The sequence below is a fragment of the Anticarsia gemmatalis genome, chromosome 14 (genome assembly GCF_050436995.1).
Source record: "Anticarsia gemmatalis isolate Benzon Research Colony breed Stoneville strain chromosome 14, ilAntGemm2 primary, whole genome shotgun sequence".
In the NCBI taxonomy this organism is placed as follows: Eukaryota; Metazoa; Arthropoda; class Insecta; order Lepidoptera; family Erebidae; genus Anticarsia; species Anticarsia gemmatalis.
In genome coordinates this window covers 3,920,943-3,938,139 of record NC_134758.1, presented here as the reverse complement: position 1 = coordinate 3,938,139, position 17,197 = coordinate 3,920,943, and the positions used below count along the sequence as shown (strand labels likewise).

Below are 17,197 nucleotides of genomic sequence, written 5' to 3'. Positions count from 1 at the left end.
ATTTATTTATCGGTAGTGCTAACATAGGTGTCCGATTATTTAAAAATGAACACGACACTATCTAAAAATGATGCAAATAAGATATCTCTAAAAGATAAGATATTAATAATTAAAAGGAGTATGCTAAAATGGGCTTTTAATTATTTCAATTGTTTTTATTAAGAAGTTTTCTCATGTTTTGTCGATTATTATATTTTTGCAATAGTAACTATTGCAGAACGTCAGAACGGGAAAATAGCGAATGTTTTACTTTTCGATTCAAGGGTCAATGAACGCTCGTTACTTGCTGTTGTGTACAAAATAAAATTCTGAATATTTTTTTCTCTGTTTTACTGACAGTAATCACCAAAGCTTTTTAGTGTTTTGTTACTTGTTTAACATAAAGAGCTTTTTTATTGAGGGATTTTTAGTGATATCAAGTTCTAGTACTACTACCGGCGGCGAATAGAAAAACTGGCTGGTGAGTAAGTACACTTTCCGTTTTATATTTTTCCTTAAAAATACATTATGAATACGGTCGTTCATAAATTAGATTTTTTTAATGATCATCTCGGTTTACACAGATAAGGTTGCAGTATTTGTTTTACCTATTACGTTAATTTACTGTGCAAGTTGACATAGAAGTTAAATTTTAATTTGGCACGAAACCGACTGAAATAAAAACGCATGATTTTTGTCGCTTGTTTTGATTTTCGAATAAAAAAAGATAATTTCTTAGATTCGAAATTTAAGAATCGCCAGTAATACTATTTATACTTATTTAATAAAATATAATTTTTCATTACACTTTAATCTATAGAAGGCACTGAATTTGTAACTTTAAAAACTAATAACCTAATTACTATTACCGAACCCCTGCCGTATCCCCTGAAGTATTCTGAAATTATTTCGTTCTATTCAATATATTTTTTTATTTTCTTGGCACTTGCAAATAATATTGCATAGTTTTTGTACACATACCAATCTCAGTTGCCCATTATTTTAGATTTTATCATAGCAAAGAATATCATATTAGTAAGCCTATGGCAAATGTTACATGAAGCTCAGCTGGTAATATGTCAACCTGGTATCCTGGTCAAAGGCAAATGTAGAATTACCTTGTTATCCTTACATTGTATTATTTTTCACAATATTGTTCATATCTATAAATAAAAACTATCTGCCTTCCCCTTAGCAATAGCAAGAACATATTGATTTACTTTCCAATATAAAGTTTATTTAATTTTTGACGGTCATGGTAGGGTTAAAGTCCAAACAATTTGTGATTCAATAAAGTACCTATAATTTAAATAATAATTTAATGGCAATGCATCATAATCATAATATTAATAAATAGAATATATTGTTATCATGTGCCTAATTTAATTTTTCTTTATATGGGAGGAGGATGTGAACATTTTGATGTACCTACCTACCTATCTTTAATAATAACTAAATAACTAAAGGCTAGTTAGTAGGTATCACTAAAGGTCCAAATCGTTTGTCATAGGGACTCATATAATTTCCTTGATCAATTTCCTTCCTCTTGCGCAGAGTGGATACTTTTCAATGGCTCTGAATGTCTGCTCTGTACGTATGTGAGATATTTGTAAGTAAATAATAATTATACTAGCAAAAAAAAATCTATCTCTAATCAATACTAACATTATTACACTAACTTTGCTTTTCATGAAGTCAGTTTTTCAATATTTTTCAAAATAATCATTTATTGTATACTAAGTCTGCTATTTGCTAAAATGCAATGTTTATCTTTATCAAAAGTCATTCAGCATTTACACCCAAAAAGCTATAATTTATGAGTAATTTATTTGGATCAATATTTAAAATAGGTACTACTGAACTCTAGTTAAAATATCATCTGCTTCGGGTAGTCAGTGCTTAATGAACCATGGAAAATTTATATTACATGAATTCTTACTCCATTTTCAAACATCTAAAACAGAGAACCTACTTTCTATTCCATAATATTACATGTACATCGACATTCTTATTGTGGGGAGCGTCGGGACGGCGCCTGTTCGGGCGCCGTCATTTCGACCTACAACTAATGTTCGCAGAAAACCCTTAACAAAAAATATCATTGTCATAATTAGGTCAGCCATGTTTTGTAAACATGTTGACGATTTGTCCATTGTCTTTAATACCACGTGTAGTTGTTTTATTTGAAAAGTCATTAGTTTATAAAGTCTTACAATAGCTTCCTTAAAACAACATTTGATGCGCTCGTAATCGGTTAAGATTCTGAAAATAATAATGAAAAAGTTGCCCACGTTTCTCTAAAATGTGTTCCGAAAGATTATTTTTTTATTAAGGTAGGTAACTATACAATATATTAATATCACCAAATGCATATAAAGAGCGTGTTAGTTGGAACCAAAGACGTTCAACTCTATAAAATACAAGACAAAAGAGTGCCTATTCTCTATTCTAATGATCCACAATAAAGCAAACATAGATCCCTTTCAAATCAATATTTCTAATGTTCCCATAAAACACTCATAAACCTTAAAACAGTTCAACACCACGGTAGTTACCGTGCCACTTATGCAATGAGTAATCGTAAGTGCATTATTGAAAACCATTTAGTGGCCAGGCCGCCATTAAGTGCGTTAATGTTTTGTTACGTAACAATAAACTTGTACAAACATCAATAGTAATTAATTCCGGGCTCAACTTTTCAAATAACTCGCATTACCCGCGCCTTTTACATGCAAATTGCGAAGAAGGCTATCAATTAAGTAGGCAGGCTTCCTTTTTTAAACGTTTTTTTTTTTTATCAACCACTTTAGACGTGGTTAAGAAGCGCCTGCAATCCTCCCTGCTCTTTATTCTCAATTCGTTGCACTTAATATTACTTTAATAATTCTGCTACTTAAAAATTGTAAGGGGTGGCGTCTTTCTCGGTGTTAATAATTAAATCGTTGTAGCTTCGCTCGTGCTTCACATAAAAGCCTTAGAAATAAGTTGTATTCTTAAAAGTTTAATTTTGACACACTTTTATTTGTAAAAATAAGAGCTTCTGCACGTCACTGGAAGAAATTCATTAAAAGGCCTCTAAAAACATTAAGTAAATTTAGTTTTGTTTTAAATAACCCAAAGATGGATTAGTCCTCTTTACTGAACAAACCTAGGAATTTACAAAACTCTTGGGGTTTACTTTGAAACTTTAACACTAAGCGCTCCGACTGTATTTAAATAAGTAAGTAGTTTTGTAAACTAAAACAAACCCAGCGACTCTCGATTGATGTTTCAAGAAACAGTGTTTACTGTGCCATAAAACAATTTTCTAACGATATTCCACGACACACCGCTTGTTGCAGAAATAGAATTTAAGTTTCTCTAAAAATATATCCGTTCCCGCATCGGAAACGCTGGCTTAAGGCGTAGCATCACCAGGTGATATGCAAGACTCGCGTTCCCAACATGAAATCGGTCGACGAACCGGCAAATCTGGGCCAAGAAAGCATATTGCTCGAACATTTTCGCCTAGATATTTTTCCACAAAATTTACCATATTGCTTTGAATCTTCCTTTGGCATCTCGGAATATGAATGCACAAATAAGCTACAGGTATTTACTTTGACGATACCTTTTGGAGTTTGAGAGTTGGAGCGATCTTTTCATGTTATATAAGTTAAGCTAAATTACGTGTTTCTCAAGTACCTAGTTATTCTTGTATTATTTATCGCTGGACATGGAATAATATGGTTTACTACTTGCATAAAGAAATTAATAAGCTAGACTGGATTAATAAATCAGATTTCAGTGTTGTACTGATAGGTTTATATCTTATTCACTGAAGCGTAACTAAGAATGTGAATCTGCAACATAACAAGTGACTATCGAAATGCGTGTCGATCGACGATAAAATTTGCATCGATTACGGAAGGTGTTAATCGTTAAGCCTCTAGTGAATCGTGAACCGCTGAGTTTTGATTGAGTGGAACAAATCTCGACGAGCGTCGAGTCTCGCTGCGATGGATTATTGATCATTGATTCACGTGTCGCGTTCAAATGTTGCATTCGCAGAACGCATACTGTTACATCTACATGAGTTCACCAGAACTGTCCGAACGGTATCATGATTCCGGTTCTAATTAAAGCGAAGTGATTCAGCGGCCCCTCACGATGCTAATTTGCCTAAAATTCGCATTATATCTAACGGATCGCGTTGTGGAAAGCTGTCAGAGATTCTTAATTGCGGAGTTTGTATTTGTTCATTATACGCTCCGAAATTAAACCCAGAGCACTAATTGGTAACATATTTCTGTTCAGAACAATGGACCTGGCAGTACGCAGTAAGCCATATAACAGAAATATGAATTGCCAATAAAATTTACTGTACACGATATTTTTATCTCTGTTACAGCACTCGGTTTTTAATATGAAATTTATGGCGTGGTTAAGGGGGTTATCTTGCACAACCCCGCGTTATGGTGACCTATTTACATCGACGCACGGTGTAATCTGTGCATTAATATCTGGAAATAAATGACTGAGAACGCACGAACGATGTCTTTAATCATAGCGCACTGTTTGTTCAATATTGTCCTGAATAAAATTGCTTACTAATCGTCCTCGTGGCTCCGGAGTAGTAATCAAACATCGGTTCGTGTCTAACGGCGACTTACGAGTGAGATCCATTGTGTGTAATAGCTAATAGCTCCAGAATTAGCTCCCATGTTTACTTATCGAACCGTACGCGAACGACGATGTTTAAGAAAGCACGGTTGTTACGATACCCACTACTGCTTTTAGTTATCTAACTAGATAAGAGAGAAAGTTCTTAAAACATTATACTTAACAATATCTCTTTTAAAGCAAGTGTTAAGATGTCACATCTATGTCATAATTTTAAAATGTAAATGGTGTAACCGTGACTAGCAATTATAGTGATTTACGACTTCGATATTTAGTTTTTAACTCTAAATTTGTTTCGAACCTTAAATAGACTCGTGATAAATATTGCACTGAACGGAGAAACACAGTTCGAGCCATTCATTCAGTTACTAACTGTAAAGCTCCCAAAATATCATTATGGAGCAACGGCCGGGAAGCTCAATGGTTTTATTATAGACCTCATCTATTATGCATTTAGTAGACTCCAATCAGGGGTCGAGGCAGTAAGCGAAAATCGTTACCAATTGCCAAATATGGAATAAGTGTGAAGTGGAACATATAAAATTATACAACGGGCTTTTAAGTGACCTATGCAATTCGTTCAGATTCAGTTAACAAGGGTTCTGCTCTCCCTTCTCGAACCGACAAGTTTACGTCTGTTTTTATACGTCGCCCTTATTTCCACGTCGAAAGCTACCGACTACCGACCTCATTACGAAAACAGACGTCATCAGTTATGCGTCATCTTAAATAATGTATAGTACGCTTTTCACTTACCAACAGGGGCCAGTTTTGTAAAAAGAAAAGCAAGCGATAGGCTCACTTGACTCTTTATTGCTGCGTGGGCGCACTCAGACCGAACTTTTATCAAGTTACCATCTAATTTAATCCGATATTTTGTTTCGTAATGTCTCGCAAACCATGGCGCACACACTGCTTATTACTTATAATTTATTCTAAAGCTTTCAGAGAAAAGGATGGTGAGTGTAAATTTCAAAAGAAGCACAGCTTGTCATTATAAATTATAATGGAGTCGTCCTACGCGAAAGGTGTCGGCTCCGTGAATTAAAATTGTATGTGGATTGTTCTCTTGTCGTTCGAGAATGTCTTTCTCAAGCCTTTGAAGGACTTTTATTGTATGGACTTGTACGGGTTGCAATTATCTACTTTCAACTCCATGAATAAATTTATTTACAAACAAGGGTTTATCTACGTATTAGAGTTAATATAAAAGCAATACAATCTGAGCACCGAGATAATGGGAACAGTTAAAGCAAGAATGTTCTGAATGTGGTGAAAACATTTTTACGAAGAAAATCTTGTGCAGTATTCGCCTGGAATCTGCACATCTGCGGTACACTCCGCTTAACATTTAGCTTAGCAATTATTCAACGAGTTAAACTTTGCCCACAAAGTTAGTGTTCGCGGCTGGTTCAAACTCAAGCCTCGTTCTGAGGTCACCGCAAACTACCTTACTTTACCTTCTTTTTAACAGTTGATTTGCTACAAAAAGCTGACAAAAAAAATGATGAAACTAATTTTGGAAACTTAACTAAAACTATAAACGTATTAATTAAAGAATAGGCCTAAAGAAGATTGAATATGTAACTGTGTGTGACTGTGAATAAATATAATACTCCAAATCGATATGTTTATGTTTCAACTTTTTATGTTGAAAAGGATCAAAACATATTTTAGAACCGCTACTTTTATTCTTTTATGGAAAACGACTATCCGAAAATATTTATGGATAAAAATATGCCCTGACAACAACAGATTTAAGATTATAGGGCAATGTTCTGTGTATGCCGAATATGGGCGAACGAATGTCGCCGCTCTACCGTTTCGGGCTTAATGAATTCAAAGCCGTTGACTCGATGAAGTAAGATGCAAATATGTTCCTTATTTAACACGCAATAGTACTTACGTAAAAGTTATCTAGTTCACTGACTTTATGGCTTACAGCAATTATATGATTAGTTAATCGATTTTAGAAATTGTCCCAAAACAAACCTTAGTACACGTCCCGAAGCCGACAAATCGGAAAAGTTCTTTGCATATTGCTTGAAAACTTAACGCTATTCTAAAACAGCGCTCTTATATCCGTTCTGAAGCAATGTTTGTATCATCGGAACTACATCAGGAGTACCGGAACAGCTGTATGTGAGCGAAACGGTGAATCGGTTGAATGTAAAAGCGGAATCGAAGCTATTGGTTCTAGCGTGGAGAAACACTCTTTTAGGGGTGACCGACTCCGAATGTGAACGATCATTGTTCGCGTTAACTGTAGCCAAACGGAACTAACGGATAGTCAATAAACTGTTGTTGTATATAACGTAGATACTGTATCATGACTGTCCATAACGGGAGGCTTTTAGTCTGATGGACGTCTGGTAAAACAGCTTCAATTTCGTACATAATCACCCGCGTATTTCGCAGTAAGATTTTTCAATCCGGCCTGAATATTTGTTTGTACCGATGGCAGCTTGTTCGTACAAACATCACTTAAATATGCAGCCAGTTGAAGGCGTGCGCTCTACTTCATTTCCGCAAATGCAAGTATCTCGGATCGCTCTAAATTTTACAGCATATTAAAAACGTTGGAGCGAGATCGCAGTATGGCGCCCTATGTGCATAGGACGCGATTGCGACTGCAGATAGCATAATCCATTAACCGCCGTTCCAGTAACATCGTTACGTTTCGGGACTGGATTTACATAGAGTCGCGCGACGAAAATGTATTTCCATTTACGCTTAAATTCTATGCTGATTTGTTCGCGCACCAATTGTCGCTATAATTGCCGTAGATTTGCGCTATTAATAACACAAAAGGACACATGATTGGTCGCCCGCTCGGTTTGGCTGCAAATCAGCAATGAGGTTTACCTCTTGCATTTATATTGCAGAATTTGAAATAAACTTTGAGATTGTATTAAAGGCGCAATGTGGTTTCAAGAGCTTACTGTCTGCGACTTCTAATAAACTTTTTGACAGTCGATTTTTACGACTTTGAAACTTAGGTAATCTACCTTGTATTTATAGAGAACCTCTGTCTGTACTTGAACCACTCAGAAAGCAGAAAAGTCTGCGAGCCCTTTACAAGATATTGGGCGTTGTTCTTCGTTTAGCAGATCTCGTTATTGGAATGGAATATGTAGGGGGTTGGCATATTGGTATCAATCCGTAAGAATGGGACTGCGGAGCGTGAAATTGAAGAAACTGTTGTGCATTACATTTCCTGTTTTGTTTCTCTTTCTTGCATCATTGGGCATGTGTGCCGCTTGGTGTCGCTTCACCATTTTATTTTCCCGACATTGTTTTTGTCGATATCAATCAATGAAGTCAAATATTTTGCATAAGCATACAAACTTGCGAACTACGTTCAAAGAATAAAGGTACATTTTGGGTGCTGATTCCTGCTTTAAAAGTTAGTAACTTGTTTTTGAGGCATTTTTGAGTTCTTTAGTTGATGACCAACATTGTTATTATTGGTCTAAAGAGAGCGTTTATTCTTGACAAGTTTAGTTCAATTGTATCGTGTGCCCTAATGACGACAAATAAAATAGGTAACAACTATTTATGCTACGGGTTTTTTCAAGTTACACATGTTAATACAAAATGGAACTATAAGTGTCACAAGAACTAACAAAACTTAAAAGGAAAATAAGAGGAAAAGTTAATTTACTGAATCAAACCACATAACACACCGACACATTGCCTTTTATAAAACTTGAGATTAAGTTCGCAAAACAAATTCTTTGGTATACAGGGTGTCCCAAAACTCAACGATAATCCGAGACAGGATGAAAGGCCAAGTCATACCGGTTATAGGAAAAATAAAAAAAAAAATCCATATCAATTAGTTCAGCAATAATAGACACTTTTCAAAAAAGTTGAAATTCCACACCCTTGGTCGCATTTTCAAGTCCTGTGGTCACCAATGTCACAATTTCGCTGAGTTTTTTTGACTTTCGTAATCTTAATTAAATATGCTATTAATCGTATAACAAATTAATGCACAAAACATTGTTAATTTAATAAAAAAAGTTAAGTTTTAGTGAGTCATCTTTCTCAAAAATATCGTTAGTCAACTTTGACGCTTCATACTGAAAAAAAAATGTACTACTCTACCTTTGGCAAGTTATTTCAAAAGTTGGCGCATTTAATCAAGATTTCAAAATGGTATAACACTTGCCACTTTTCTTGCCATTAAAAATGTTATTTTTATTTGAACGAAGAGTATCCTCGCAAATGGATCGGACGCAGTGGTACAATTTTATGGCCTCCTCGTTCTCCCGATCTAAATCCAGTAGATATTTTTTACTGGGAATGCATAAAAGAAAAAGTATATTCGAAATCAATACAAAATCTATCTGAACTTCGCCAGAAATTTGACACAGCGTCAGAAGAAATAAATGCAAGGAATTTTGCTTGACTGGTGAAAAAATCTTTTGTACGCCGTTGCAGAGCCTGTATTCGTGCCAGAGGAAAGCAATTATTTTTAGTAAAGAGGTAATTGAGTCAGTCCATAAAAAATATTTAATGTAATAAACATAATAGGTTATAATAATAAAAAAAAAACAATGAACGAACCATCGATCTCATTGAATTATTCTCCTTAAACTAAAGTAATTCCGAATTGTTTTCCTCTAGCATCAATTCAGGCTCTGCAACGCCTTACAAAAGACCTTTGCACCAGTCAATCAAAATTCATTGCATTTATTTCTTCTGCAGTGATAGCCGAGTGGTATAAGTTGACACCTCCCACGCTAGTGGTCGCAGGTTCGAACCCGAGGCAACACACCAATGACTTTTCGAAGTTATGTGTGTATTAGAAATAATTATCACATGCTCCAACGGTGAAGGAAAACATCGTGAGGAAACCTTGCATGCCTAAAAATTTGTTTAAAACATTTATTGAGGGCATGCAAAGTCCCCAACCCGCACTTGGCCAGCGTGGTGGACTCAAGGCCTAACCCCTCCCTCATTACGGGAGGAGACCCTTGCCCAGCAGTGGGACATTAATGGGTTAAATTTATTATTTATTTTTATTTCCTCTGACGCTGTGTCAAATTTCTGGCGAAGTTCTGATAGATTTTGTATTGATTTCGAATATACTTCTTCTTCTATGCATTCCCAGTAAAAAATATCTACTGGATTTAGATCGGGAGAACGAGGAGGCCATAAAATTGTACCACTGCGTCCGATCCATTTGCGAGGATACTCTTCGTTCAAATAAAAATAACATTTTTAATGGCAAGAAAAGTGGCAAGTGTTATACCATTTTGAAATCTTGATTAAATGCGCCAACTTTTGAAATAACTTGCCAAAGGTAGAGTAGTACATTTTTTTTTCAGTATGAAGCGTCAAAGTTGACTAACGATATTTTTGAGAAAGATGACTCACTAAAACTTAACTTTTTTTATTAAATTAACAATGTTTTGTGCATTAATTTGTTATACGATTAATAGCATATTTAATTAAGATCACGAAAGTCAAAAAAACACAGCGAAATTGTGACATTGGTGATCACAGGGCTTGAAAATGCGACCAAGGGTGTGGAATTTTAACTTTTTTGAAAAGTGTCTATTATTGCTGAACTAAGTGATATGGATTTTTTTTTTATTTTTCCTAGAACCGGTATGACTTGGCCTTTCATCCTGTCTCGGATTATCGTTGAGTTTTGGGACACCCTGTATATAATGCGAAGAAAATGGGAAAGAAACGTCAGCCTAACAACAAGCCGTCCGCGATGGCGTAACGTGAAAAGTATCGTTCTATGGAAAACATTTTGACAAGGGTGCCTGCATCTGATGTATTCAAAACGCCCCTTTTATTTATATCTTACCTTACTCTTGTTTTCCGAAGATTAAATTTGCGAAACATGGAGTTTCCTTTGTAGTTCTATTTGTAAGGTTTGCTTTGAATGTTATTTACCGAGTACGCGTGTCCTGGACTTTGTTGTACAGGAAAATGTAACTATAAGGTGACGTCATAGTATATTATGAGCTGTTAGCGAAGACCGCAAAGAAATATACTTATCAAATAAATTCAGGAATGTTATATATTTTTACCAAAACTAAACGTACGTGTTATGGCGACAACCTAAACCTTATTCTTTTAGTAATTGCTATGTTTTATCCTGTTTACATTAATGTTATTTCAATAAGAACTTGCGTAATTACTGTGTGTCAATCGTTGGCTAGTGTCATTTCATTATAAAGTGGTTATCTATTTGTTACTGTTATAAATGCGTGTGACGAACTGCAATTTTAGTAATTACATCAACGTTTTTTTCATCGTGATCGAAGTCTAAATTTTATTTAAGTTTAAAAATATATAAACGGAAATGTTTAGATATTTATTTGTCATATTGCTGAACGTTGTCTTTTCTTTTTTAATGGAACAATATGATTTCGTTTATATTTTTTCAGCTCAATATACTTCTAGAATGGGCTTGTAATTATGGACATAGTGTAAAATTTAGGAGTGCCGTGACAGGTTTCTTGGCTACTACTCACGTTAACGATGCTAATCCATTTTCCTCTTTAACTCTTCCGATTTGAATGGAATGGCGTATAAATGTAAATTGATGCGATGTTTGCATACCCAAAATAAGTAGCCTTTTGATAGAACAGATTGTACCGTTTACAAAATTTAATATTTAACTCACTTTAAAGACCTTTTTTAAACGATGGTTTTTTGAACTGGACTTAAGTAAGATGACGTAAAACTAAATAAACAATTGAATTCCATTGTTATTATCACATATGTTTACCTCTTATTAAACATATATTATTGTTTATTTGCTGTTTCTGTTTCCCTTATAGTTTACGTAAATTGTATTGTTTACCATATTACTTATCGTTATGTATAATGAGAGCGTGCTTAAGGTTTAGTTTACTTAAAGCTATTTTTACAAGCATTAATACTAACAAAACCTTTTTTGAGTTACGTAAATAATCCATTTTATTCATCATTCGACAGATACCCTGAATACATAAAACTTCTACAGGAACACAAACCCGACATAATTGAGTTACGTGACCGAAACTTGCTTCCAATATCAAAATTCAAAGAAAATACTGACCTTTTTTGTGTTGAGTAAGAAAAGAATTCGAGTTTCCTCGTCCCTGTTATCAATGCTTCTATGTATATTTCGAAAATGGAATTTTATCATCCAATTAGAGAGTACAGAATGTACTGAGTCATCAGATTTCTAAGTATAGAGACTTGATACCTGCCTCGCCTCTTTCGTCAGCGTATTGGAGGTTCGAGAGCATCATAATCGGCTCTTCGAGGTGATTCCGTAGTGGGTCAATGAGTTTGACACAGGTCGACGAGCGACAAGATAAGGCACACCATCAGAACTTGTTAATGACCCACTGACAAACACTTTCTTACCTTTTTGGAACTTTTTGTCTTTTGTTACTTCCGTCTGACCCATTTCTTGTACTGAGTAGTTGGCAAGGGTTTTAAGGTTTCGGTCGTAAAATACAATAAGTTACAGTTTGTTCGCATTTGCATACGTATAACATGACTTTTTCGTTTATTTAGTTTAGCGTAACTTCCCTACTCAACTAAGGATATATTTTAGTTATAAATACAAATCCTTTGTTCTTTTTACGCTATCATACTATGTAGAGCCGTTGCTTCTAGACTCTAGACAGTCCGAATAGTTTGGCATTCGTTTAGTCTGGACAACGCTATATTGATTCAAGGACTCTTTTCCAGTCCGTTTCTATATACTTGCGTGTGTTGTGTAGTTGTTACGAGATGATTTTCATTTGGGTCAAAACTTAAGTAATATTTAGTGAGTAAATTTAGTTTTATTTCTTGTAATCATCAAAAAGCTTGCGTCAATATAACTGTCTGCAGGAAACAACGATGCTGAAGCCATTGTTTTTATCTTTAGATGACAGTTTGCAGCCGACACCTTCCGATGACATGATGGAAATTACATTTCGGATACAATCAAATTTCCTGGTGACTCTTTGTCCTCAAAATGAAACGTCAGCCGCAAGCCAAAGTTCGCGAATTTCCAATCAGTACTCGTTACAATATTTATTGATAAAAGATAAGCTAGAACAAAGCTTACGCAAATGTATTATACAATGTCTGAATCATGGCTAATAAAATAAGGATCTCTGACGTCATCATAATATATTCAGTTTATTCTGGTTAAACCACTCGAAAAAATATTTAGGTTCGCAATATTCAGCACGATCGCTCTCGCTTAATCAAAATTGTGAATAATTCAATCATAGTTATTCACCTTGAGTAAATTACTCATCGATAACTTTTTAACTTCTTGCGATTTATTTTGGCTTAACTAGAAAACACTTGACAGGTTTCCATTATATAAAGTGCCAAAAACACCCATTTATTTTCAATATGGGCAGAGATGAATTATAGTGTAATAGTCGGTGAAATTATTTTAGAATAAATATCGTGTGTATGACTTCTAGGCCATCCATCTTTAGGTTATTTGCTTTAAGAATGATATGTTTGATCATTGGCTACATTTGGAATTGGTAGGTGGCAGATGGTATTGTTCAGGGCCGTCTCGTTAGACGTTGTAACTATTTTGTCTACTCAAGTAAGTTGTTGTCTACAAGACGACATTGTACGTACTGATCATAGGTCCTCCCACACAGACCTGTATTAGAAAGGAGTTAATGATCGAATGTAGGTTATTGATTACAATCGAAAGCCTTTGTTCCTATTGTTTGACTTCGAAATAGTTTTCATCACGTGGCTTCGTATTTGGCTGGGTATTGTGTCTGCTATTGTCTACATAACAACGATTTTGAATGATAACATAATGTATTGAAATACATTTGACGGACAAACAGTGGTGGTGCTGCTTTATAAAAGACAATGATGTTCTTGAAAAGTTTTTTCTTTTGCAACATGTGAGTAGTCCCCATGGTTTTAGGTCACAAACAATGGTTTTCGTCTGAATAGCCACAGGTACGTTGTACTAGGCGCTTATAAGACCAAAGCAGGTGCAGGCGAAGTTTTTGCCGCGAGCGTTGCGCACTGGGTCAACAGGTTCGCTCGAGTACCAGCTCAGAGACGCGAAGTCTCTCAGCCACTTACTTAGAGGTTTCATATATGCCATACACATAACAACGAGACGTAGAATTGAGCTTTGCGAGAGCATTATGCGAATGCTACCAACCGCATGAATTTATGATGCACTTTTGATTTCTAGGTACTGCACTCTACTTCTTAGGCAGTCGACGTCTTCAAACGGATGTTCTATTGTTTATTTAGTCGCGTCTGTGACACCGTCTGAGAATTCAGTCTGGACCTTTGTACTGGTTAACACTTTGTATTTATATTGTCATTTAGATTCTTCGAAGTAATATTGAGTTTCCGTAATCATTATCGTTCGGTACGGGGTGTGCTAAAATCGTGAGGGTAATTTTATGCAAGTTGGGCATGCTGCGTTCGCCCGCTCGGCGTATTGATTTTTGTTATTTGCATCCCGTCTGCTCTCTTGTACATCTGCGGCTATTGTTGGACGAATAGTCATTTATGTGGTTCCTTTAAATATACAGAACAATTTTGGACAATGTTGATACCGCTATAGGATTCAGATTCGCTAGTGCAATACTTATCGATTGTTTTATTCAATTTCAGTTTGCTGAATACAATCGCTATTATTTTAGTAGTTTTAATGATGTCACTAGAAGCCCTTTCAAAATAATATCAACTGTTGTTCGAACGTAAAGAAATATTTACAAACCCCTGAATACGATGCGAGGTTATTATTATAAAAGATATTTGTCTCATACAAATTGCACGGCAAATGAAACGGGAAAATAACCCACATATTTATGTCATACTCAAATCAAAACAAAATTAACTGGAGGCATTTTGTTGAGTTAATGTAACGTAACGGTTCGTCAACGCAGTTGAGTACAGTAGGTAAAGCCCTTGATTGACGTTATCACGTTCAAAAGTAATTAGTGTAATCACTACGCTGTCAGACTCTGTGATCATTTAAAGGCGTTTTGTCTTAATTATAGCTTTTGGTATCATTCAGATAAATGCTACAGCGAGAATTGTTGATTCGTTTCTGTTGACAGTGAGTACATCAATCAAAAGTTAGTATATTAAGACTTGAGTCCTTCAGAGGAAGCGAGAGGTTCGACTTTTATATGAAGAAAGTGACAGATGAGTCCCAAGATCGTTCTTCCTGTAGTTTTATATTCATATTTCGAAACCTACCTGCCTTCCCTTCCCGTTGTCTGGAAATAGTCCACGTGTGCCAGTATTTAGGTCGCGTCCGCTCCATTTATAATTATCTTTGCTGATGCGTCGCTTCATCACCCACAAAGTGCCATTACACGATTAGGCGTGGCTCCGTCCCTCCATTTTAGTTCTGGAATTGCGCTGTAATTTGTATTTACTTTTTTTGTAGGCGTGTCTTTATTTATACGAATATGATTCTTGTAGAATGTTTTACGTATGCGTTAGCGAAGCTTAAGTTATATAAGTAAAATAAATATTGTTTTAGAAGGGTGCAAGGTGGTGCTTGATTGAATAATAAAGGGAGAGAATCAAGGGAGACATTTTAGGCAAACTGTCAAATCCAATTAAGTTAGTCCGATTTAAAAATTGAGCCTATTAGGTATGCGTTTTAATCAGTAACATTTGACACAGATAGATGACAAAGAATAATGATTAATAGATGTAGACCTTAATGTAAATTGTCAAAAGAGTCTCAAGAAAATTGAAAACCATGATAGATAGTTCAACTATCTACCAATCAAAATTCTGAAATCACTCCAGTAGCTGTTATAATTATAACAAATGAAGTGTTTGGTTAGTTATTAAAATGGTGCTTTCATTAACCGTCTCAGGTGAGTCGTGTTAATCTCGCGGCACTTTGACGGTATCGCCTCCTGTCTTGAGTAAATTGAGTAATTACCGACCGAGATTACTTGGTAATTTAAAGGGCGGAAGATATCGATCACCCTGTTAGCGGCTTACTCTCTGTGTGGCATCTACGTCATTTCACAGTCGTTTAATCGTCGGAGGCTGTAACGAATTGCCTGTTATATATACTTTTCAGAACGTGTGGGTAGAGCCCTTGATACTTTTCGTTTGATATTTAAAACGTCTTGTATTCTTCGAAGAAAAGAGCCTTCGAAACAGTTTGGAGATATCAATTGTTGTTTTGTGGTTGAACTTGTAGCGATAACAATTTCTTAGTACTCTAACATTGAATTTTAATAATTTACGCCCAGGTCTTTCAGGTACATTTAGCAGTAGTTTATCTATTCAATAGCTTTAAAACTCATATAAAAAACGCTATTGACAAGATTAACTATCGCTAAATGTACTCAGAAACCAGGTATAAGTGATAAGAATTAGTCCAAACAATGTATTAAGTTGTTTTTTCTTGTTTACCCCAGATTCTTTAGGTCACGGTTAAAATATTGCGTTGTCATAATTCACACATGTGTGCAAAATGTCAGCTCAATCGAATATAAACATCTGGGTCAATATAGACTAGTATGAATGTAACTTTGATCACATAACTATAGAACCATTTACTAAGAATAGCTGATTCATATTGGAAATTATGAATGAAAAAATTACTGGTCTTGCTTTGTGTGAGTCATCTTTTAAGGCTTACTTTTACTTTATACATCATGCTATTACTATTACAGCCTTTGAGGTTTCTGCGAACTTTTCGATCAGGTCATTGACCCCAGTCATCGTTCCTGGCAATTATTGAAACACTAATCAACAAGTTCGTCAAGGTTCATAGCGTGTTTCGTCGCAAAGGTTTTGTTTTGTTTTGACGCCAATATGACTACGCTAGAAGAAACCTGTTTGGGGAAGCTGGCTTCGATACTCGTGCTTGTTTTAGTGAGTGAGAAAAACATGCGAATATTGTGTACATGCTCCTGGAACTTTTTTGTAAAGACCTCTTAGAGATAGTCGTTGTCTCGTAAGTTTCATTCGTAAGAAATTGTTACTGATGTAATGTGTAGCGCGAGTAGGCATATAAGTCGTCATGTCTTTAAAGACTGGACATGCTGAATCTAATAATTTATTAAATTAAATGCTAATATTTACCAACCAGGATAGCAAAATTCTCTTATTATCCTGACAGAAATTCAAACAAAATTAAATCATTTATTTATTTACGTCAACTGACCTACATATAATTATCGAAACTAACAGCAATTTTCCTACAGTTCGGAAGGTATAGTCGATGTGATGTAATATCAGATCAAAATCCAATGTGGTTTTATCATTAATGAATGAATCATAAGCCTATGTCCCTCTATATAATTTATATTTGTGTGATTGTATGAAAACGTATTTTGCGTAACCATACTTTCCTCGTTACCTAACAAGGTAGGCTGTATTTCAGCAGAATAATAAGTACATCTGAATTTCATTGTGAAGTCACATAGAACAAACGACTTATTTATAGCTTGTCATTTTTCCTCCTCTTACTTCGATCTTTTTAGGTCACTCATTATTCTTTTACGCGTATCTCATCATCATCATTCACAGTCAACACCTACAGTTGGTTGTAGGCTTGTTT

At 35.2% G+C, this 17,197-nt stretch overlaps 1 protein-coding gene across 5 annotated transcripts in view; it reads left to right on the top strand.

Moving 5' to 3' along the window:
* Positions 1–262: 262 nt before the first annotated feature.
* Src64B (Tyrosine-protein kinase Src64B) overlaps positions 263–17,197 on the top strand; it is a 76,928-nt gene continuing 59,993 nt past the window's right edge. For all 5 annotated transcript variants that reach the window (XM_076122451.1, XM_076122447.1, XM_076122450.1 and 2 more), the window contains exon 1: positions 263–460. The gene's annotated coding sequence lies outside the window, so the exon portion shown is untranslated. The remainder of the gene's footprint in view (positions 461–17,197) is intronic.